Source organism: Procambarus clarkii, chromosome 66, assembly GCF_040958095.1.
Source record: "Procambarus clarkii isolate CNS0578487 chromosome 66, FALCON_Pclarkii_2.0, whole genome shotgun sequence".
NCBI classification, from domain to species: domain Eukaryota; kingdom Metazoa; phylum Arthropoda; class Malacostraca; order Decapoda; family Cambaridae; genus Procambarus; species Procambarus clarkii.
Window position 1 is genome coordinate 27,183,681 of NC_091215.1, and position 24,570 is coordinate 27,208,250.

The 24,570-nt window shown below is 47.6% G+C and overlaps 1 protein-coding gene across 1 annotated transcript in view; it reads left to right on the forward strand.

The window, feature by feature from the left end:
* Positions 1 to 3,821: 3,821 nt before the first annotated feature.
* Positions 3,822 to 24,570, forward strand: part of LOC123769253 (mucin-3A) — a 59,992-nt gene continuing 39,243 nt past the window's right edge. The window contains exon 1 of the mRNA XM_045760323.2: positions 3,822 to 4,344. The gene's annotated coding sequence lies outside the window, so the exon portion shown is untranslated. The remainder of the gene's footprint in view (positions 4,345 to 24,570) is intronic.

Sequence of the window (24,570 nt, forward strand, 5' to 3'; positions counted from 1 at the left end):
TTACACCCAATTATTTTTATTAGTATTGCTCTATTTTGAATGTTTTAAAAGGCATTTTCCTTCTTAATGATGGTTATTAGCACTGTGTTGCACTCCTATGTGGCTATATTGAGCCAAATGCACAGTTAGTGTACATTATAATATATGAATGAAATAATTAGTTCATTTGGGAATTTCAAAATATAATTGGAAAAGATCACAAAGGCAAATGGGAAGGGGACCTTCGACAAGCCGCCGGCTTGTTGGCCTCACCGAGGCCACTAGGGTTAGTGTCCCTCGAGTAAATCGGGTAAATAATAACCAACTATTTAGAAAAAAAAGTAACGTAAACTGGATATTTCAGATATCCAGATATATGGAATATACTGTATATGCGTGCATGCGTCTAGTGTCTCACTGAGTATTTCCTTCACTCTCCCAAATCCTAATCCTGATCCCTTCCAAGTGCTATGTAGTCGTAATGGCTTGGCACTTTCTCCCGATTCCCTTCCATTCTCTCTCCCTCTCCTCCCCAGCCTATTCCACCCTCCTCCCTTATCTCCCTCCTCCTTACCCCCCCCCCCCCTTTCTCCCCCTTTATCACGAGTCGGCCACATATCTCGTCCTGTACTGGTGAATGGTGTATAATGAACTAGCTTTGTGCCGTGTCACTGACTGCTGGGAGATGTGCTCGCACGGGTCACCAATCATGCCTCATTGTGGTTAACCTCGGAAAGTGACAGTCTTAATGTTGTCTGAAAGACCCGTTCATTTGAGTACGTTTCAAAGCATGATGGATGACTTTGATCAAGATGGAATATGAAGGAGCTTGGGATCATATCGGACATTGCCAATCATCTTGGGGACGCTAGACATATCTTCAGGTTTTGGGATGCAAAGATTGATTACTTGCCAATATAAATAGCTATACCATACTTCCTCGCCTTACCTTCTTTTGTTTCCTTCCCCCCCCCCCTCTCCATCTCTCCTTTCCCTCTCTTCCTTCCCCTTCTCTCTCTCTCTCTCTCCCTTTTTCTCTGTCCCAACCACTTGGACTGGGCAGTAGAGCGACGGTCTCTCTTCATGCAGGTCGGCGTTCAATCCCCGACCATCCAAGTGATTGGGCACCATTCTTTTCCTTCCCCGTCCCATCCCAAATCCTTATCCTGAACCCTCCCCAGTGCTATATAGTCATAATGGCTTGGTGCTTTACCCTGATAATTCTTCTCTTCCCCCCCCCCTCTCTCTCTCTCTCTCTCACTCACTCACTCTCACACACACACACACAAAACACACACACACACTCACACCACAACACACTGGGGGGGTCACCACTTGACTATCCCTAGTGGCATGCATCTGGGTGACAAAAAAGACCTCAGCACAGTTAAACACTTTCATACTCAATGCATCATCTGAGGAGTGTGTTGGAAGGACTCCAGACCTTGAGTGACTAGCAAGCAAAGGCGGGTCTCCTCTGAAACCCCCTTTAGTCCTGGCCTGCTTGGCACACTCTTGACTCCAGCTCGTTAAATGGGAGCCGCTTGGAAATGAATAAAACTCTCTAGATTATTTCTATGGTGCCATAAGGGGATCGGGATCGCTCAGTATATGCTCCCCTTAGAAGGGGGGTCGGCCTCAATGCTCCTCTTCGTGATGGCGGTGGCTATGAAATGTTCTGGGCTCAGTCCATAGAATTTAGCGATTGTTCATTTTGACATGCAAAAATGTATGTTTAGATGTATATATATTCAGGTGAACATAAATGTATGTTCAGGTGTATTTAGGACAGGAGGAGAGGGAGGTGTGTATATAGGACAGGAGGAGAGGGGTGAGGGAGGTGTCGGCAGTGAGAGCCAAGATGCAGCTAGGACACCACCAAGGTCGTCCACCACACTTAACGGGTCTGAACATCTCTGCCCTGGCTACCATCTGCCTCATACCCATCCCTTATACCCACCTACACTCTCTACACCCGTCTCCTCACCCCCTCTACACCTGACCACTCACACCATCACCACACCCCCTACATCTCCATACCTGCAGCCACCACCAGGCTTGCCTTAACGCGTCCCAAACCTGCTCCGGTGACGGCATGTGTGTGTTCTCACAAACCCCCATAACGGTTTTGAGATATCCATGTGTATTAACACCCCTGCAAAGAGCCGTACAGGGTGGTAGGGAACGGCTCTGGCCAGACTGTGTGTTGACCCTACACGCACACACGCTTCAAGGAGCGCCGCCCTGCTCCTTATAGTCCCAACTGCATTGTTGTACTTAAAGTCGTCCACCTCATTGTCAAATATCCTAATTTTCATCTCCATCTCGTGATCTGAGTGCCCCTCTAATACCTACATAGCTCTCCCAGCTCCCTCTCATAGTCTCAGCGCCCCTATAGTTCCTACACTAGGACCCAGCTTCTCATAGTCTTGTAGCGAGTATATTGTCAACAATATACTCGCTTCGACACAGAGCAGACAGCAGACTTCGACTCCATTTAGACACTCACAACCCCCATCGAGTTTAGACACCATTCCCCATCGAGCCGCCACGCTTTCCTGCATAGAGCTCCGCGACTCCGGCCTCACTCAGCTCTGTGCTCCAAGCTCCGTCTCAACGTCTACGACACTACCAACAACCGACTGCTGTAATCAGGACTACTAAATAAATATGAAACCCACTAAACACTCTGTATCTAACCTACCCAACAACGTAACATAATCGTACGTTACAGTCTCAGCGCCCCACTAGTACCTACGCTAGTACCTCAAGTATTAATACCTACACTAGTACCTCTAGTATAGTACCTACACTATTCTTAGTCTGGAGAAACAGGTCTGGCGTCCAGCTGCGTTATACACTAACTGGCAACTGACGTCACTCTGACAGGCAAGACGGCTCGATAATAATTGATAATTCGCATACCAATACAGGTAAGGTGCTACGGTACGCTGGCCTCGGGGGCTGTTACTTCTACGGTACGCTCTTGTGGCTGTACCTCTGGTGCTACGGTACGCTCCTGTGGCTGTACCTCTGGTGCTACGGTATGCTCCTGTGACTGTACCTCTGGTGCTACGGTACGCTCCTGTAGCTGTACCTTTTGCTGTGATACGCTGGTAACAGCGGCCAGAGAATGGTACCGCATCCCATACCCATCCTGTGAGTGGTAGCGCATCCCATACCCATCCTGTGAGTGGTAGCGCATCCCATACCCATCCTGTGAGTGGTAGCGCATCCCATACCCATCCTGTGAGTGGTAGCGCATCCCATACCCATCCTGTGAGTGGTAGCGCATCCCATACCCATCCTGTGAGTGGTAGCGCATCCCATACCCATCCTGTGAGTGGTAGCGCACCCCATACCCATCCTGTGAGTGGTAGCGCACCCCATACCCATCCTGTGAGTGGTAGCGCATCCCATACCCATCCTGTGAGTGGTAGCGCACCACATACCCATCCTGTGAGTGGTAGCGCATCCCATACCCATCCTGTGAGTGGTAGCGCACCACATACCCATCCTGTGAGTGGTAGCGCATCCCATACCCATCCTGTGAGTGGTAGCGCACCCCATACCCATCCTGTGAGTGGTAGCGCACCCCATACCCATCCTGTGAGTGGTAGCGCATCCCATACCCATCCTGTGAGTGGTAGCGCACCACATACCCATCCTGTGAGTGGTAGCGCACCCCATACCCATCCTGTGAGCGGTAGTGGTAAAGCTTACAGAGTCACATAATAACCACAGAAAGTTAACCCCAAATTCGTTCATCTGCGCACCGCACTTTTATTTCCGGTAAAATACTGTATTGCTCGCGGAAGCTATTTTCAGCACGGTTACCTTTCACAGAATGAAATGGCCCGAGATTACTTGAGAGAGAAAGAGAATGAGAATAAATGCGTGTCTTCCTCCTATTGTCAATTGCAGACGCGTGTTGTAGACTGCACGTGTTACCCTAGCACATGGCGCCGCCCGCCCTCGCTGCCACACACACGATCACATAAACATTGCCCTGATACACTATATCCCCCTATATGTAGTTATACCTCAGCTGGAGTTGTGTTGTGAATAAGCGAGTTATGTGTCCAGTTGGGCGTATAAGTGGCAGTTTGTGGGGCTGTGGCATTAGCGTGGTGGTGGTAAGACTTAGTGACGTCAGACGTTGGCATACAAGTTAGGACGGTTGCCCGTCGAGTCTCAGTACCTGGCCACGGGTCACACGCAGAGGGAGCTCCACGCTACCGCCCGGCCCGTCTCGCTCACTACTGGTGTCAGTGCCTCCCTAAACTTACTCTCTCTCATAAGTGCTACTCACGTTAACATTGATCGATACTGGGATTAACGCCTTGATACCGATGACATAAACAAGTAAGTTATTTACCTGGATATATGATATAGATAAGTGTGGAAATTTGAACAGGACAAGGATAGTTATCCCAGTGTGGTCCTGTTCACTGGTGGCGCCGTGAACATAAGAACAAGGCAACTGCAGAAGGCCTATTGGCCCATACGAGGCAGCTCCTATTTATAACCACCCAATCCCACTCATATACACGACTCTAACACTTGCCTAAACAATGCTAACTTGGGGTAACTCGCAAGTACTTCCTCTAAAATGTTTCCAGTAATGCAACTTATGATCTATTTTTGTGATGCGATGAGTTAGTTATAAGTATTAGCTGTAGTAATACTAATAAAACTTTTAGTAATTTGTACATCGTATCAAGCCTCTTGGACTTGTGGAGTTACTTCCGTGTCCAGATTGGAACCAGTCTATTGTCCACGTGTAGATTATTACATATCTCTCATCTGCTTTCTAGAAAATACTGATTTAGACATTGTAAAAGTTCATAGTAATTTAGATGTGTTATTGAGCGTAATTGGGCAGTTCTCCAGTACTCTGCACGTTCTCCAGATCGGCAACTATTCCAGCTTAAAATGGGGCTGTTATTGTGTTAACAATATTTCACCGTAGAGAGCACTATTGTCTTCAAGCCTCATGTGAAAGTGTGAAATCATTTGAAAATGTGAAAGATGATTTGTGTGAAAGGTTCTTGTTAGCCATCTTATGTCCTACAGTTGTGACAGCTAGTGTTGTCTTCTCTGAAAGGTCTTCTAACATTATTCCCAAATCTTGTATATTGCTTTTCTTTTTATTGTGTGATTTTACTGCTTTGTGTTTCCTTTTTATATTTTCATGTTACATAGCGAAGGAGTTTGAACTTATTTTCATTAAATATAATATTTTCTGCCCCATTGAAAAACCTGATTTACATCAGTTTAGACGTTTCTTGTGTCCAATGTTGTCTACTATCATTTGAAATTGAAATTGAAATAAGTTTATTGAGGTAAAATACACACAAAGGGATGAGGTAGCTCAAGCTATTCTCACCCCATTCAGTACAACGTGTTAATATATACATAGACACACATCACAAATAAACATATTACCAAACATTCTGAGAGATAAACATATACATTTCCTCCTTCACAAGTAGTATGTTATCAGACGTACACACAAATACTTTTATGACTACTATCATTAACATCCTGGTGTCATGTACAGAGGATGATACAGTACTATGGTTTGTGTCCTTGCTTGTCACATACGAGCATGATGATCAATACAGGAGCAAGCACAGTACCTTGGCGGACTATTTATTTATTTATATACAAGAAGGTACATTGGGTTTGTGAGAATACATCGCATAGTATTTACAATCTTGTAAAGCCACTAGTACGCGCGGCGTTTCGGGCAGGTCCTTAATCTAACAGATAATTTTAAGTAGGTAAATTCTAGCAGAATTTACTAACTACTAATCTAAGTAACTAATTACTAATCTAGACTAAGCTTTTCACGGTGGCTAGTTCCGATTTGGCTTTGTTGATTATTACACTCTGGGTTCTGTTCGTTAAGAAATTAAAAGATTCATCTTCCTACTTTGCTAGTAATTCCTCCTGTGTGCAATAACGCCATGGTCACATTTGTCAAACTTTCGCGACATGTGTGTATATTACATTAGCACTTTGCTTGTCTCCCATAGCAGGTAAGGTCATGTCATAGTGGTACTACGGGCTCACCATAGCCCGTGCTACTTGGAACTTTTTGTTCCAGGTAGCGAATCTTAAACATCATAGTGGTCCAGCACTTGTGTGAGGCAGGATCCAGCGTCCTGTTCTAAACCACTGTCTCCAGGGTCATGTAGAAGCTGTCATTCTATGTGTTTTGTAACCTTACTTTATATCATTCAGGGATTGTTATGATGTGTGATGTTCGTCCATAGATTTAGCATCTGCCTTACTGCTTCCTTGGATGTGTAGCGCGATCTCTGCTTTTGTAAGCGTGTCTGGGATAGCACCAGTATTCAGGATCTGTTTAAAAATAAAGTGCAGGGCCCTGATGGTGCTTTTTAGCAATTTTTGATAAATATAGAATTCCAGAAGTGTGGGCCTGGGCAGAGTGCTAGGCATGATTTGTTTATGGTTACTGATGGAGTTAGTGACATCTGATGTATGGTTCCATGTTGGAATCATTCATTTAGAATTCGTTTGGATTATCTATCGTCAATGTGTTCAGGGGTTTATTGAAAACGGAATCGTATTGTATCCTCAGAATTTCACTAATTTTGTTATCTGTGAAAGTTCCATTTTTCCTTGTGCAAGGTTCAATGCCGGATGGAGTTTTTGAAGAATTTGCGTATGAGAAAAAGTATTTAGTTATCTGTTTCACTGATGGTCTTTTGTTCTTTGCCTCTCCTGGCTTTTGTATGTTTCTTGTAGCTCTATTGTTTCTATTTGCTTACATAGCCTTCCTAGTCGTTATTGGAATGATGGGCCATTCAAGGTTCTACCATTTTTCTTCGCCTATATAGAGAATATTTTTGGCATCCTTTTCTCTCTTTGTGGTATGTGACTTGAGCACATGTCTAGTGGTATGTGACATGAGCATGTGTCTAGTGGTATGTGACACGAGTACATGTCTAGTGCTACTGAGCCTATTTTCTCGAGGTTCTGATTTAGCTTTGTATTATGTAGCTGTTCTTCCCAGCCTATTTCTGTGAGGTCTTGGTTACATTACCAATGCTTTTCTGAACTTCGATTAGGGTGTGACCTAAGTAACATGTATTTGTAATTATATTCCTGTAACCAGTTCATATTTGTGAACATAAAGTGTTGGGTATTTTTGTAATTGGTTGCTCTGAGAGGTGAGGGGTTGAGTCTTAGTGTGTTGACACTGGTAGTGGTGCTCGAAGGGAAACTGCTGCTACTATGCAGACGAGGAGTCACAATAACGTGGCTGAAACACGTTAACCAAACCACACACTAGAAAGTGAAGAGAGGACGTGTCGGTCCATCCTGGACCATTCTCAAGTCGATTGTGCTACTATCTTCTACTACCTTAGGTACTGCTACTACCTTCCAGGTCACCATTTCGGTCCCGTCTTGTCTAGTAGTCCTCACCCACACTTACGCTCTCCCACAAGTCTACTCCCACACTTACGAGTCTACTCGTACAAGCCTACTAGTGATCTCTTGTCACAAGGGAACCATCTACAATTATAATAAACAGGTAATTTTAATTGTTCGAAACTTGATAAAGGTTAGCTAATAAATGTCTCCATCTGTAAAGAAAATGAATATATATAAAACTGGAAATATGTAAACAAAAAAGCTGGAAATCCTCTCTTCTCCCTCTTCCTCTTCCTTATCTCTTCTCTTCCCATGACTCACCTTCCCACGCTACACACTATCGCTTCCGCCATACCCCGCCCTTCTCTTATCAGGCTTCTCACGTTTTGATAAGCGTGTAATATATACTTGTGTGTGTAAACTTACGATACACTGTGGGTCTTTCGCGCAGTTGCTCGCTTCTTCCCACAAAACCCTCAATTGTGGACGTTTGTGACTGTAGTATACATATTTGTAGGCATTGTGAGGATAGCGTGACATGGTCTGATTGTGTGGTTCATCTGTTTGCTCCACCCGACCCTCCGCCTTTCGCTCCACCCGACTCGCTCTCGTTCGCTCCACCCGACTCGCTCTCGTTCGCTCCACCCGACCCGCTGCCGTTCGCTCCACCCGCCCCTCCGCCATTCGCTCCACCCGCCCCTCCGCCATTCGCTCCACCCGCCCCTCCGCCGTTCGCTCCACCCGCCCCTCCGCCGTTCGCTCCACCCGCCCCTCCACCCGACCGACCGGCCGCCGTCCGCTCCACCCGACCGACCGGCCGCCGTCCGCTCCACCCGACCGACCGGCGTTCCCTATTCCTTCTCTTCCAGTAGTTACATATTTCATCATTAAACTTCTTGCATTGTTCTGCTCTATATTTATATTCACTGTTTCAGTTCTTTGTCTCAAGCCAGTGTTCTCACCCGCCGTTCACAAGACGTTCATACGGGGTTAATTCCACTTTCACACAACGTTCATACGACATTCAGCACGTTATATTTCATATTTCCCATATTTTTCTCATTTTAATTTTGCTTTAGAGTTATAGTTGGTATGATGGGATTTCGAGGTGTGTGAGCGTGGCGGGGTATCAGGCCGTGACGCCCTGTGTGTCGTCAAGGAGCAAGTATACTTTACCCCTGAACAAAGCCCAACATCCACTGTACACACAACCAAGTGGGTTACACACCTCTTAGTGTACATAACTCGGACCTTGCCTCAACTGACCTCCACATATCTTCTGGGGAAGCTGAATACTTGCCCAACTTGGGCTTTATCTTCTTGTACACGCGGCTTGCAAATGATGAATAAGACGAGTTGTGATGATTAGAAGTCTGGAGGCTGGAATGGACTCGTGAGCCTGCGCACCACCCCGCCGGGGACACTCCTGGCCTGCGACCTGAGTACTGTGCCCGCTTCCTCTACAGAACCTCAACAAACACAAGATGAAATGTTTTCTTTTCGTCACAGACGAAGAGTTACACCGCTGTGTGGATCTCGGCCGTCTGTGAGATGACAACCTTACAGATACACACACACAATCCATGCATTAATGGCGAGTCTCACCATGCTAGTGTTGTGATGAACACTTTGGTAATTTGACCAGACCACACTAGAAGGTGAAGGGACGACGACGTTTCGGTCCGTCCTTTACCATTCTCAAGTCGATTGTCGCTTGCACACTTTGGTAACTTGGTCATGGCAACCCTTCCCTTCGGTCACCTCGAAAATATTCTTGAGGGACATTCAATGACTCATTTCAACAGAGACCCAAATTGTAATTACCATTGTCTTGGTGCAGTGCTGACAATGGCCAGACTTGCAGTCATGTTAAGCTATGGAAGGAATCCATCTCTCCATGTTGTAGCGAGTGTGTTGTATCCACATCTTTGGTCTGGCGCGCACCGCGGCCCTATTGTGTCTGATTGTTTAGTCTTGATTGTGGCCTAATTCCTTCGGCAGGAATTCTCCCGACAGGCTTTTGTTTCTGTTTATTCCAGTGGATAGCGTTCTGCTGTATCTGAGCTTCGCCTAACCTGGTTGCTAAACTATGAGGTTGACACTACAGTATATGTATATATATAATATATATATCACTTAGAACTCTAAATGACCCGTCCACGATCACCCCTAAACGTACACAGTACTGTGACCACCGCACCATTGATCGTATATATGGATTGATCAGTCCTGGTGCTTTTCAACTAGGCTCCACGACTGATCAACCCCCGACGACACTCGTGGATCCATGTGGATCATATGGTTACCACTAAAGCTATACAATCTAACATGAAGTAGTTTTATTCTCTTTAGTATTACAGTCTAGAATACTACTAAACATTTTACGGGCTATTCATGCCCGTGCCACCTCTTGGGTGGCTTAATCTTTATCAATCAATCACTAAACATTAGCTTAATTAGCTCCATAATATATATTCAGTATGTGTAAAAACAAAATTGACGGTCACGGTACGTGTACGTTTAGATTTGATCCTGGACGTCGCGGGTTCGAATCCTGGTCGGGTTATTTAGAGCTTTTAGCGATTTATGGCTTGCGTGTTCCTGTAGTCTTTCCCATATATATAAATATATAACTATTTTTATAAAAATAATATTTGCCCCATGCCAATTGTAGACTATAAAAATGAGTCTACAGTTGGCATGTGCCAGTGGTAGGAGCCGCTGGCACACTATGCACATGCATAGTGTGCATGTGCACACCTTTCTCTCAGAAGATTCATCATTAAGAAGAATTGAAACAACTCTGAAAGTTTCTCAGGAAATCGACCAGTCCTCAGGGAGGAAATCTGCTCATGGTAATGGTTGAGAACAGTTGAATAATTAGTTATATGATCTTCTCTCTACTCATGGTTAGGTTTCATTACTTTTGGTTACAATAATTTGGTGTAATATTGCCCAAAGTGTGCAATATGTAATTTTAAAACTAAGTGTACTCTTAAATTTCGCTTACAGAAAAAACAAATTCTTCTGACCGTTTAAAAGAAATTTTCAGCATACACTTCTTAGATTTTAAACCAAATATTTATAATACAATAAAGTTATAACTTTGAAAAATACTCTATTTACAACAAAGGTTCACTTGCCAGTTTACAGAAACAGTAATATGCTCTCTGACCATGACAAATATCGAAATAAATATCCAGGTGGTTTGATGAGGCAGTTTGTTGTTCAAGATAAAATATTTACTCTGGGTAGGGCCTCCAGATAATACCACCACTAAAAACTCTAGGGAAAACACCAAGCATTTCACACTTGACTCGAGGAAAATCGTATAGGGGGTCTTTATAAATGATAAATCTTAAAGCATTTAGCTTAGGCTTACCCCATTGTGTCTATGTTCATCCCATGCCCCAGATAATTCCCCTCGCAAAGTTGGGTAAGTGTAGGCCTAAGCATCGGGTCTACTTTAGACAGAGACCGATAGTCTCTTATTGGCTAGATAAGTATATACCTCTGATATGGATGACGTCATATTGCAAGGTAAGATGACATCATAGTTCACGGCTGGAGGTGTGGGGGTGCAGATGTGTGTAGGGGCTGGTAGTGTAGGGGGGGTGGAGGTGTGTGTAGGGGGGGCAGGAGGTGTGTGTATGTGTGTGTGGGGGGGGGGGTGCTGGAGGTGGAGGCGTGTGTGTGTGTGTGAGGTGGAGGTATATATATGTGTGTGTGTGTACCCCATAGAGACGGCACCACTCCCGTGCCAGGTGAGTCCACTACGGGCTCACCATAGCCCGTGCTACTTGGAACCTGTTCCGAGTAGCTGAATCTATAACAACATGTGAGGTGGAGGTATGTGTGGGGGGGGGCGGGAGTCAGATATTGGCTACTGGAGTCGAGGCAGAGAAAGCGGTGGATGACGCGGGCTCCCCCACCAACAGCAAGGAGCACAGAAGAAAGTGAAAGGCACATTAACAAACACACCACCACCAGAGTTACCGCTCAACACACTACACACACAAACTGTAGCGATACACTCAACGAAAACATCACCCCCCACGACGAAACAAAAGCGGATCGACAAGAGTTTACAGCGCAATGGGCCATCAACACTTGCGATGGACACAAGGAGGCAACCGGGTAGAAAGTACTTGGTATAAAGGTTCACCCTGACAAAGGGTGTCTGCACGGGAGACATCTCCCGTCACGCAGGGTGCAGTCGCACCTCCACAGATCTCCAGTATCATCTATTGATACTGGAAATGGCTCAAAAGGGCCACCACTTATGGGCTATTCATGCCCAAGCCACCTTTTGGGTGGCTTAATCTTATCTCTCTCTCTCTCTCTCTCTCTCTCTCTCTCTCTCTCTCTCTCTCTCTCTCTCTCTCTCTCTCTCTCTCTCTCTCTCTCTCCTCTCTCTCTCTCTCTCTCTCTCTCTCTCTCTCTCTCTCTCTCTCTCTCTCTCTCCTCCCTCTCTCTCTCTCTCCTCCCTCTCTCTCTCTCTCTCTCTCTCCTCCCTCTCTCTCTCTCTCCTCCCTCTCTCTCTCTCTCCTCCCTCTCTCTCTCTCTCTCTCTCTCCTCCCTCTCTCTCTCTCTCCTCCCTCTCTCTCTCTCTCTCTCTCTCTCTCTCTCTCTCTCTCTCTCTCTCTCTCTCTCTCTCTCTCTCTCTCTCTCTCTCTCTCTCTCTCTCTCTCTCTCTCTCTCTCTAAGGGTGTCTGGAGAACACTTGCCAGCTACACTATGCCGGCACACGGCGTTGCTTAGAGGGGCCAAGTTTAGGGCCAAGTCAACCCCGGGCCAGACCCAAAGTCTCCATAATGACCCAACCATTCCTGTCCTAATCTAATACTTGACTAACTACAACGAGTGTTGCTTGGCCTAGACTATGATGATGTTGTTGTTATAGATTCAGCTACTCGGAACAAGTTCCAAGTAGCACGGGCTATGGTGAGCCCGTAACTTACCTGGCACAGGAGCGGGGCAAGTAGCACGGGCTATGGTTAGCCTCGGCCTAGACTATGACATCGAGAAAGTCTAAGAATAACTGGGAGGTTAGATGACATGGCTAGTTGTGGAATGGGTTCCTTGAGTGGTGTGTTGACGGTGGCTAATGACAGGAAAACAAGTCCTAGATGATCCAATGGTTTCGTCCCTCCCATGTTATCACGCCGGAAATGTGAAAACATGGCTGGGACGAAACACAAACATACACACAGTAAATATGTGTGTATATATTTTCATGTAGGCCCCATGGAGGTACTGGTGTATGAACCTACTGTCACGTCTCCTGGTCAGTATTATCACACACGTTCAATAGTCAACACTCACAGACCGTTACTCTCTGGCTGTGACCTGTAACCACCCCTCATCACCACCCCATAACCTACTAAACAGTTCCCAGTTGCCTCCACTCCCCCTCACAGTAGTGCTGGTCCCTGACTACCTCGCCCTACCTTCACTGTAGTGTCGTGGGAACTACAGTGTTAGCTTCGTCACTCGCTGCTCCGTCACTCACCCCAGTGAGGGGCGCCACAGGGAGAGAGTAGGGGTGATTGTGGAGGAGGCGAGGGAAGGCTGGGTGTCTTGGGGGAAGAAGAGGAGGCAGGTGGGTGTAGGTTGGAGCAGGCTGAGGCAGGCTGAGGCAGAGGTGGAGGTGAAAGTATTTAGGTGCTGCAGGAGGCTGGGGCAAAGGTGAGGTTCTCGTGTCCACTTGGTGCTTGTTGCTGCTTCTCTCTCTTTATCTCTCTCTCTCTCTCTCTCTCTCTCTCTCTCTCTCTCTCTCTCTCTCTCTCTCTCTCTCTCTCTCTCTCTCTCTCTCTCTCTCTCTCTCTCTCTCTCTCTCTCTTCCCCCCCCCCACACCCCCCCTCTTCTGTATACAGCTGAATACCTTCCTCCAGGATAGTTGTTGTTTAAGATTTGCTACTTGGAACAAAAAGTTCCAAGTAGCACAGGCTATGGTGAGCCCGTAGTTTCCTCCAGGAGTCGTCGCCGCGGTTAGACTCTCACACTGTCCTCACACAACCCGTCCTCACACAAGGCTGTTAAAAGCAGCGGCCGTCCTCCCTACAGGCATTCATCAATTGTAACATACGGTGTATTAAACAATGGTTACTTTAGAGTCTTGTGTAAACCGCTTTTCATTCATAAACGTGGGGGGTTGGCGGCTGGATTAACGAGCCTGGACCTATGTATGCGAGGGCAGGTTGTCTCAAATGACCCAGGTTTGTCAGTCGTCCGTAAATCACCACTTCTTGAGCGGCTCACCCGTGGTTCTCACTTGCTACTTCAGATTTGATAGGGAAGATGTTGGCCCAAGAGCCAGCTCCTCCTTTCCCACAAGAACTAACAGGTTACTCCACACTCGTACGGGTAATCTTGTGTATCTCTCTCTCTCTCTTCCCCATGTGTGTGTGTGTGTGTGTGTGTGTGTGTGTGTGTGTGTGTGTGTGTGTGTGTGTGTGTGTGTGTGTGTGTGTGTGCTACAAACACACACACATACGAGCACGCCTGCGAGACGACCCCTGGCCCATGCCATCAGACACTGAATCCAGCAAGCTCTCAACCTGGTGGTAATTGACATGTGAAATTGTTGGAGGGAAGTGTTGCTTCAGCAGACCTCAGTGAGGTGCCTCTGGTGTGTTGAGGAGTGTGGCCGGGGCTGGTTCCCGCTACCTCAGCTCTCCTACCTCTCCCTCTCTCTCTCTCTCTCTCTCTCTCTCTCTCTCTCTCTCTCTCTCTCTCTCTCTCTCTCTCTCTCTCTCTCTCTCTCTCTCTCTCTCTCTCTCTCTCTCTCTCTCTCTCTCTCTCTCTCTCTCTCTAGGGGTTAAAAGCATCTTAAATAACCCCAGCCACACATGCGGTAGGAGTGAGGATGGCTTGGACTCCTCATCCATGGCGGAGCGAAACGTTAATGCTACTTTCATTCCACATGTATAGAAGAGGTCGGGTTGTTTCAGGCCAGGTGTTGTGATATATTTTCTATACAACACTTGTGTTTGGGGTAAGATACTACTACCAGTACACTTAATTATATACATTCCCACGACGACACACAAGTTACAGCCCCGCTCCTGTGCCGGGTAAGTTCACTACGGGCTCACCATAGCCCGTGCTACTTGGAATTTTTGTTCCCAGTGGCTGGATCTTAAACAACAACATCCTGCTCAGTTAATGTGCCCCAGTGACTCCCCCCCCTCATACCCCCTCCCCCTCACCCCACTTCACACCCCTCCCCAAGTATTGACTTACGCGATTGTTAAGAAAGTTTACCACTGTCTTTTGCACTTCCTCCACGACTCCAGGTTTTTGTCTGACTCATCACACAAGTTTTTTCCCTAATTCCTTCCCCCTCCACCCCCCCCCCCTCACCCCTCCCTCACCCCTCCCTCTACCCTCCCCGGTTCTGTTCCTGTTGCACTACCGTTTCGACGCTTCCCCCCTTGCTTGTTGCAAGGTAATGGTCACAGTGTTTATGTTATTGTCTGTGACCCCTCTCTCTCCTCCCCCTGTTTGACCTCTTGACCTGCACACAGGCCTACACGCCTCGCTGCACCACACACCTACCTAAATACCCAATAATATACGTCCCTAATGACCTACATACCAGCTTGCCTAATTACCTGTTTACCTACATATATATCTACATATATCTAAATATATATACATTCCTGCCACCCTGCCCACCTGCCTCATACCTGAAGCTAACAATAGCTTTCACCCTCTGTCTTGCTCCTAGCCGTCTGGGGGTGCCTGGTGTCGGGGGAGGGGAGTCGAGGTGTGTCTGGGGGTCGGAGGTGTTGGGGTCCAGGCTGGGGGCCAGTAGACTATGGTGGGGTCTTCAGAGTGTGGATGGTTTGTCGGTACAACGCTCGAAGACATTGTTGGCATCTTTAGGGAAGTTGAGTAACACGTCTCTCCTCCTCCGGGCAGTCTGAGAACCGTCGAATATTGCTTGCAAATAGTACTACCAGCGGGGCCCGCCAGAGGGCTTGGACAAGTAAACAAACGCCTTGACGTGTTTGTTTATGTGTAATGGGGGGGAGGAGGTGTTCTTTGGTAGACTGTCATTAACCAACTCGAGAGGTGTGTGTGTGTGTGTGTACTCACCTATTTGTACTCGCCTATTTGTGCTTGCAGGATCGAGCATTGACTCTTGGATCCCGCCTTTCCAGCTATCGGTTGTTTACAGCAATGACTCCTGTCCCATTTCCCTATCATACCTAGTTTTAAAAGTATGAATAGTATTTGCTTCCACAACCTGTTCCCCAAGTGCATTCCATTTTTCCACTACTCTCACGCTAAAAGAAAACTTCCTAACATCTCTGTGACTCATCTGAGTTTCCAGTTTCCACCCATGTCCCCTCGTTCTGTTATTATTACGTGTGAACATTTCATCTATTTCCACTTTGTCAATTCCCCTGAGTATTTTATATGTTCCTATCATATCTCCTCTCTCCCTTCTTTTCTCTAGTGTCGTAAGGTTCAGTTCCTTCAGCCGCTCTTCATATCCCATCCCTCGTAACTCTGGGACAAGCCTCGTCGCAAACCTCTGAACCTTCTCCAGTTTCTTTATGTGTTTCTTCAGGTGGGGGCTCCATGATGGCGCGGCATACTCTAAGACGGGTCTCACGTAGGCAGTGTAAAGCGCCCTAAAAGCCTCCTCATTTAGGTTTCTGAATGAAGTTCTAATTTTCGCCAGTGTAGAGTACGCTGCTGTCGTTATCCTATTTATGTGTGTGTGTGTGTGTGTGTGTGTGTATGTGTGTGTGTAAGCCACTGTGGCCGCCCAGAACATATAGGCATGACCCTAAACCCAGCGTCTGCTCAAGCTTGTGTTTACCGGCTGTGTGGAAGCGTTGCTTCCTGTATTGTCTCCATGCGTAGTGTTATGCCCCGGGGGGAGAGAAGAGCATCCAGTCATCGCTGGAGGAGCCAATGCCAAGGCCTCGGCGCCCTCTGTGGACACCTTCCCTCGCTGGCCTCCCTCACGCCCCAAGACTATACCCTCCTGAACCAGGCTTGGCTCAGGCTTGGCTCAGGCTTGGCTCAGGCTTGGAGCCTGTGTCAAGTATGACAAGGGTGATGGAGCCTCGCTCTTCCCGCGCACCTGTCATGCTCCTCACAATCATAAGCAGGTAATTAACTCCCTGGCGCACGCTCGCCGCCCCTTTACCTTAACAGGTGTGACAACTTGCGCAGGTATGCCCGCTTGGGCGAGTGGGGTATTGGGCACAACCTCCAGGATGGGTGGTGGGGGGGGGGCGGTGTGGTGCGTATACCTCCCACTAGACTTTATATGAGGCTTTGAGCCTGGCTAATATGCTGTATACCCGCCTGTTTACCTTGTGTGGCCCCTGGTGGCTGGTGTGGCCCCCTGGTGGCCCTTGGTGACAGGTGTGGCCCGTGTGGCCCCTGGTGGCTGGTGTGGCTCCTGGTGGCTGGTGTGGCCCCTGGTGGCTGGTGTGGCTCCTGGTGGCTGGTGTGGCCCCTGGTGGCCCCTGGTGGCTGGTGTGGGTCCTGGTGACAGGTGTGGACAACCACTGGTCCCCTGCACCTCATCCTCATCCTTCCTCCTTGACCTGAAACTTCCTAATACCTCACTAATTCACCGTTACAGTTTAGTTCTTATAGCTCGCTAATTCATTCGCAAACTACTCCTTAATCGCCTTATCTCTTGCTAAACCATATATCCCCTACTTTGTGTATGTTCATCACTGTATATATATATATATATATATATATATATATATATATATATATATATATATATATATATATATATATATATAACACACTTCTACTAACTCGCTCAACTTCGACACAACGTCTTGGCAATCTCAGATGTTGTATATTTCACGTATTGACTCCAAAGCGAGATAATACATCGCTAATTCATGAAACCATTTGCTTGTTTAAAACTTGTGAAGTCCTTGTTCTGGGCGAGAGATATGAGAGACGGACCAAGTATTGTTCCATGATGTTGTTTTAGATATATGTACTCAGAACGAAATGTCCATGTAGCACGGGCTATGGTGAGCCCTTAAACGGAAATGAATTGTTGCATCTTATAAGAATTGAAATTGAAATAAGTTTATTGAGGTAAAATACACACAAAGGGATGAGGTAGCTGAAGCTATTCTCACCCCGTTCAGTACATGGTGTTAATACATACATATACACACATCATAAGCAATAAACATATTACCAAACATTCCGAGAGATAAACATATACATTTCCTCCTTTACACAAGTAATCTTATAAGAAGTCTTGTTGGACGGTGGCGGTGTGGTGGACATGGTAAGTCAAGCCGGAGTACTGGACCAAAGACAGTATAGAGTCGTCCTCCTGCACTGTAGAGTGAGGACGCCGGCTCTAGTTCACTGTAGTCCCAAGGTGGGATCTTTCTCGCTTCAGTCAGCTGGTGAAAGGTTGTATTTACACGACACCAATCAGTTCGTTCTCACGATGCTCTCTTGCATCTCCCTAATCCTCTGTTATGATTCCTTGATCCTCTCCTACACTACCTACTCCCTCTCGATCCTATCTTGAGGTTATCTTGAGATGATTTCGGGGCTTTTTAGTGTCCTCGACCAGGCCTCCACCCCCAGGAAGCAGCCCGTGACTAACACCCAGGTACCTATTTTACTGTTAGGTAACAGGGGCATAGGATGAAAGAAACTCTGTCCATTGTTTCTCGCCGGCGCCTGGGATAGAACCCGGGACCACAGGATCACAAGTCCAGCGTGCTGTCCGCTCGGCCGACCGGCTCCCTATACTCCTTTCCTATACTCCATCAGTCTTCTGGAGGAGCTCATCCACCCGCCACATTCTTACCCATCCGGCGTCTACCCGCTGCGGCTCATCTACCGGTCTACCCGTCTACCCCTAGTGTCGGGTAGGGAGGCCCAAGGTCACAACAGCTCCTCACCGGTTATAATTAACATCAAGGTCGGCTGGCCTGGCCTTCCCTCCCCCCACACACACGCTCTCTGCCTCCTGGGAACGTTCCTCCCACCTCCTCTCTCAGAAAGCTCGCGGAAGTGTGCGTACTCGTCTAGTTGTGCTTGCGGGGGTTGAGCTCTGGCTCTTTGGTCCCGCCTCTCAATTGTCAACTAGTGTAAAGACTCCTGAGCCTATTGGGCTCTATCATATCTACATTTGAAACTGTGTATGGAGTCAGCCTCCACTACATCACTGCCTAATGCACTCCATTTGTTAACTAATCTGACACTGGAAAAAATTCTTTCTAATCTGCTTTGCTTAATATTTCACAGTAAGTCTCTGAGTATGTTTTGAACATGAACGCGCTCAGACATTTCATTTTGCATATATATTGGAATATATTTAAGAATTAGATTGTCCGAGGTTGGAGGCCAAATGCTCGGGGCTAGCCTCGCCCAACGTTGCACGCTGATTCTTATGGGGTATGTGCCCAACATGGTCTGATCAGGGTTTGGCACAAGGTAAGTGTGTCAATTCCCAAACGGAACCCTCAAAGATTTTTAGATATATCATATCAACTGGACGCATATTTTATTATTTCTATAATGTAAAATATTATACTCTCATGATAGTAAAAAAAACTAGCTGTCATACTTTTTCAAGTTATTATAATTTTGTCCAATACAAATTACTTTACATTTGTCAGTACTGAGACTCGTCTGTCATTTGTTAGAGCAATTAAGTAAGGTGTTCAAGTCGGGTTGTAATGTGTGGCCGTGTTGGGGGGGGGGTTGTAACGTTACCTTCTACTCCAGGGTTATGTGTAACACGTTGTTACTGTCCTCTGTAACACAGTAACAGTGACGTGTACCAAGAGGATAACTGGTCCCAGCTAGAGCCCAGCCTAAGAGAGAGAGAGAGAGAGAGAAGATTAAGCCACCCAAAAGATGGCTTGGGCATGAATAGCCCGTAAGTGGTGGCCCTTTTGAGCCATTACCAGTATCAAGAGCTGATACTGGAGATCTGTGGAGGTGCGACTGCACCCTGCGTGACAGGAGATGCCTCCCGTGCAAGCCCAGCCTCGTGGCGCCTCACATATATACTGTCTACCCACTGCCACGCTCCTCTGGTGGAACCCGCACCTTGTTGATAGTACAGACAACTCTATACCCATCAGTCTGTTACTCCTGGCGTGGGGTACTGGCCTCTATCATGATTATAGTGCACAAATCCTCTAAGTGTTGCTCCAAGCTGCCACTGGATCGCTCTCCCTATCAGGTGACAACACCACATGATCGATCAAATAAGACTTCGCCATGTCACCCGTGGCATTATGTTTGGGTGCCATAATCCAGGCCATGGAGGCCCCACAAGGTGTAGGGACCATGCTGACGAGGGTCTGGGCGGTGTAAGGGTCCTTCAGTGACCATATATGGTGGTCAGGGAGCTGTGGCGAGGCGAGGCGGGCAGCCCCCTGCCCTACCCTAGTCTACGTTCAGCTGGGCACTGGAGGCGCCAAGATGGGAGACATCTCCCGTCACGCAGGGTGCAGTCGCACCTCCAGAGATCTCCAGTATCAGCTCTTGATACTGGTAATGGCTCAAAAGGGTCACCACTTACGGGCTATTCATGCCCGTGCCACTTTTTGGGTGGTTTAATCTTCATCAATCAATCTGGAGGCGCCAGTAATGTGAGGTGGGCATCGCGCGCTGGAACACTGTGTGCTTCGACGAGGCCTCCTTGGTTCCTCTCATCTTCCTCACGCTGTCAACCATCATATTCTCCCGCCACAGCGGACCTGGCGACCATACACCCTCCCACCGCCACCCTGACGACCATACACCCTCCCACCGCCACTCTGGCGACCATACACCCCTCCCACCGCCACTCTGACGACCATACACCCTCCCACCGCCACTCTGACGACCATACACCCTCCCACCGCCACTCTGGCGACCATACACCCCTCCCACCGCCACTCTGACGACCATACACCCTCCCACCGCCACTCTGACGACCATACACCCTCCCACCGCCACTCTGACGACCATACACCCTCCCACCGCCACTCTGGCGACCATACACCCCTCCCACCGCCACTCTGACGACCATACACCTTGACCTAGTGACAGTACGGAGGGTCAGAGGGACGGGGACCCCCCACAACCCGGCCACGACGCCCCGTGAGAAGACCATATTTCCCAATGTGACCGTCGCCGTGCCCCAGGCCACACGACCTGCGAGTGCCACAGGTTAAGAGGTCAAGCAAGAGACGCCGACACGCCTCGTAACCACGACCAGACTGTTATGATGATAACTCTCAACTTTAACTACTAGCTGGAATAGGAACAAATGTATGTAATGGAGGGTAAGGAAATTATGAAGAGAAAGTACCAAGCCAGTTCGGCTGTACAGCACTTGGGAGTGATATGAGGCTAAGGGGCGGCGCCCATTTCCTTGGACCATCGGGGATCGAACTCCGACCTGCAAGAAGCAAACCATTAGCAGATAATTCAACAAAATATTACACGGACATGAACTTAAGACGTCGCCATTCCTGCTAGTCCGCGGAGGAACATCTCCCCACTTATTCCATAGTCAATTGATGACTAAGAACAGCTACAAAAGTTAATACCAAATACCAGTCACAGGGTTGGAAAATGTCAGTCACATGTTAAGGTAAACAAAGCCACAAGGGTGGTTGTGGGTTTGTTAATTTAATTTGTGTTTACTGAGGCAGTTTGCTTCACTCGCCGTCATTGTGTCCTTGTGTTGGCATTGTCTTACTTCATTCTTGTTTAATGGTGGTGTTCCCTTGGTGAGTATGAGGTGAGGACCCCAGCCGTGTGTGTCTGTCTCTCACTCTCCCACCACTCATGCCTCACTAAACTCTCCGACACGAAATACAACTTCTTCCGATCATTTTTCACCAATACAAAATATTTGATACTCACATTTGTTCTTTAAGTCGCGTTTTGTGTGACTGACCAACACGAATAATGTTATCAGATGTAATGGAATTCCTCTCACACGGTCGACTGTTAATAACCTGTGGAACACGGCCGCCGTGACCACCCCCGCCCCCCCCCTCCCCCCCCCCCCCTCCCGCTTTTAACATACAATCCCACACTAAAGAATACAAAAGAATTCAAACATCATGATACAATAGGGTTAGTTAGGGTACTGTGGCTTAGGGTATGACTGGAGGAGGACAGGTTATCTTGAGATGATTTCGGGGCTTTACTGTCCCCGTGGCCCGGTCCTCGACCAGGCCTCCACCCCTAGAAAGCAGCCCGTGACAGCTGACTAACACCCAGGTACCTATTTTACTGTTAGGTAACAGGGGCATCGGGTGAAAGAAACTCTACCCATTGTTTCTCGCCGTGGTCCTGGAATCGAACCCAGGACCCACAGGATCACAAGTCCAGCGTGCTGTCCGCTCGGCCGACCGGCTTCCTATCGCTATCAGAATGTGAACCCGCGCGGTCTTTTGCTCTAAATAGCCATGTGAACGCGGCCAGAGGTGGATCCTGACGGTAGTGAGCCCGGGGAAGCTGTCAAGGTCAGCTGGGTGTTTACCTGCACCTTGCAACAGGCGTCCGGCTCCAGCAACATTACGTGAAGTGGGGGAGACACCGGAACGAGCCAGGGCCCTTAGGCGACACTGGTAATTATCGCAGTCCCTGCAGGATGTTACGTAACTGACGCGCCCCTGCCTGGACACCTCGCAACATGGACACCACCAACACCTCGCAACATGGACACCACCAACACCTCGCAACATGGACACGTGCCATTCGCAACACGGAGGCGTGGCGAACACATCAACCAACCAAATAAACTGATGTATGAGGTCGGCCCAGGAGAGCCGCTGACGCTAGCAAACATGACCTGTAATAACGACAAACCTCTGGAACAAGGAATCAGATCAGACTGACCACAATTAGCCAATTGAGCAGGAAAACTACCAATTCAACCAGTCACTACATGACCCAACATGTAGTGACTGGTCTCTGTAACCCTTACGTTCCTCTGTAGCACTTTCCACCACCGCTCGCGGGATGCCCATACCGTCAGTGTGGGTATACTCTCCCACACCTGCCGTCAGTGTGGGTATACTCCCCCATACCTGCCGTCAGTGTGGGTATACTCTCCCACACCTGCCGTCAGTGAATTGGGTTAGGTTCGGTTTCATTATAGTTGCTTATGTTAATACGGTGTACTATTGACGATAATGTGAAATATGGAATTCGAAAACTATTTCAGTGTGCCCGAGAATTCCGTTTACAGAAAACCAAATTCTTCAAATAAAACGTTTACAGCATACACTTTACATTTTAAACCAACGATCTATAATACGATAACGTTATAACTTGAGAATAATCTCTGCTTACTACAAAGGTTCATTTGCCAGTTTACATTCCAGTAATAATTTACACTATTACTGGAACTAATATGTTTTCATATCACAAATATCTAGATAGTTATCTAGGTGGTTTGAGGGGGGGGAGTGTGGTTACCTGGGCTGCTCTTACCTGGGCTGCTCTTACCTGGGCTGCTCTCACCTGGGCCGCCCTCACCTGGGCTGCTCTCACCTGGGCCGCCCTCACTTGGTTCCCATAATTACCACAAGTAAACATGGGCGCGCCAGCAATTGATGACACAGTCGTTATTCTTTTGTTTCTCTTGTTTTGCTATCCCCATTACACGCCAAGCTGCGCAGTATCTAACACGCGATAACCACTCGTAAATGCTATCACTAGATAACAGAGTAATGCATTATTGGAAAATGTATTAGTCTAATAATACATGGCGAAGGGCAGTTATCTCGGCATTGTTATAAACAAATTATGAGGTCTATTGTGTTTTGAGTGTTCCCGCCATCTTGTTATACACGTGTATAACAAGATGTCGTATAACAAGTATAGTATTGACCCCCAGTAGTATTGACCTCAGTAGTATTGACCCCAGTAGTATTGACCCCAGTAGTATTGACCCCCAGTAGTATTGACCCCAATAGTATTGACCCCAGCAGCCGTGACGGGAGTACCAGTACTTGTAGTATTGGTAAGAGTAGCAGTGATGGTGTGAGGAGTGAGCGGCTAATGTTAAGATACACACTCTTACCTCTCCTCTACCCCTGCCTTTCTCGACCCGCCCCCCCCCCCCCTGCCCTTCTCCCTTTCCCCTGTATCCTCCTATATGCACGCCCCCCCAAGCACGCCCCAGGTAGACGCGCCCTCAGGCGGGCGTGCAGGGGGCCTCACGGCACGACCCGGCGCTCCAAAATAATGGGATCAAATGAGAGAAGAGTTCAGACCGGGAATTACACAAGTTTATATAAACAATGGGTCTGAAATTCCAGTTACAGCGTATGCGGAATAGGTTCCCGGAAGGCTTCATTCACGTCCATTAAGTGGAAAGTTTCAATTATGATTGGACAAGTGCGGTGGTGGTGTGTGTGTTAAGTATAAGGAGCTGTCTTGTGTGGAACACTGTCTCAGGGTTAGCAGCTGTCATGGATAGTTGTTCAGTGTAACGAGGTGCCTGGAAGGGGGGGAACAGCCCCCTGCAGTGTTGTGCTGTTAAATTATTGGTCTCTAACCTACGCTTTCCCTCCTTTCCCTTTCCTATCTTCCTCTTCCAACCCCTCGTGTTCTTCAACCTGGATCATTCTATCTTTCTCCCCTTTTTTTTTCTCACTCTCCCTGCTGCTACTCTCTCTTCTATTCCATTTTTCACTCTATTTTCCTCTCCCATATTTCTCGGACCACCTGCCGCCCTTTCCCACATTCAGGGTCGTCTGGGAGATGGGAGCCCTTATCATGATTATAGGTATGGTTGATGGAAGGTTTGGTGCTCTCTCTCTCTCTCTCTCTCTCTCTCTCTCTCTCTCTCTCTCTCTCTCTCTCTCTCTCTCTCTCTCTCTCTCTCTCTCTCTCTCTCTCTCTCTCTCTCTCGTTCGTCGACTGAAATAACCGATGGAGTGTGAATTGAGAGCAGAGATATAATCGGCTCCTCCCAACATGTGAGCTGTTGTTTGAGTTAACAAACACCTGCGGCAGATGTCTGAGCCAAATCAATGAATAACCAATTATTTTCGTCTCGACATTCGCCTCTGGGGATGTTCGGTTCTCGATTATACAAATTATAACGAGAATTATTGGTCCCGGCACATACTCTCGCCTCTGTCTTGTATAGGTGTTAGGCCAAGCCTGGCACACCTGGCCTGGTGCAGGTGTGC